Source organism: Chiloscyllium plagiosum, chromosome 30, assembly GCF_004010195.1.
Source record: "Chiloscyllium plagiosum isolate BGI_BamShark_2017 chromosome 30, ASM401019v2, whole genome shotgun sequence".
Classification (NCBI taxonomy): Eukaryota; Metazoa; Chordata; class Chondrichthyes; order Orectolobiformes; family Hemiscylliidae; genus Chiloscyllium; species Chiloscyllium plagiosum.
In genome coordinates, this window is record NC_057739.1 from 32,274,872 (window position 1) to 32,276,062 (window position 1,191).

Sequence of the window (1,191 nt, forward strand, 5' to 3'; positions counted from 1 at the left end):
CACCTTCCCCAGAGTGCAGTCCAATTGTCCAAATACCTGAAGCCCTCCCTCCTACACCATCCTTGTAGCCACGTGTTCAACTGCACTCTCTCCCTATTCCTTGCCTCACTGTCACTTGGCACCGGCAACAACCCAGAGATGACGATTCTGTCTGTCCTAGCTTTCAGCTTCCAGCCTAACTCTCTGAGGTCTTGAATGACCTCCCCACCTCTCTTCCTACCTATGTCGTTGGTGCCAACGTGCACCATGACTTCTGGCTGCACACCCTCCCCCTTAAGGATTCTGAAGACACGGTCCGAGACGTCTCGGACCCTGGCACCCGGGAGGCAACAAACCATCCGAGAGTCTCGCCCATGCCCACAGAATCGCCTGTCCGTCCCTCTAACTAGAGAGTATCCTATAACTAGCTCTCTCCTCCTCCCCCCTTTCCCTTCTGAGTCTCAGAGCCAGACCTCACGCCACAGACCTGGTCACTGCAGCTTACCCCTGCTAGGCTGTCCCCCCCACCAGTATCCAAAGCGGTATACCTATTGTTTAGGGGAATGACTACAGGGGATCTCTGCACTGCCTGCTTCCTCCCCTTCCCACCTTTAACTGTTACCCAGCTACCTCTGTTCTCTGGCGTAACTATGTCCCTGTAGCTTCTATCTATCACCTTCTCAGCCTCTCGAATAATCCTCGGTTCATTCAACTCCAGTTCCAGTTCCCTAACTCGTTCTGTGAGGAGCAGAATCTGACTTCATTTCCTGCAGATGAAGTCGGCAGGAGTATCGGTGGTCACCCCTACCTCAAACATCTGGCAGGAGGAACATTCCACTGCCTGCGCTGCCATTACTCTACACTTCGTCTCCAAAGCAAGAACACTGAGTAGCTTACCTGTGAACACACCCACTCAAATATCAATCACTTACCTTCCCGACCAGCTCTGCGCTCCAACCTCACTTCCGCCCAGCTCGCGCCGCCCTCTGCTGAGAAAAGACCGTTGGCGTCGAGGTAAGTTCTTTATATATCACTTACCTTCCCGACCAGCTCTTCGCTCCAACCTCACTTCCGCCCAGCTCGCGCCGCTCTCTGCTGAGAAAAGACCGTTGGCGTCGAGGTAAGTTCTTTATATATCACTTACCGTCCCGACCAGCTCTGCGCTCCAACCTCACTTCCGCCCAGTTCGCGCCGCTCTCTGCTGAGAAAAGA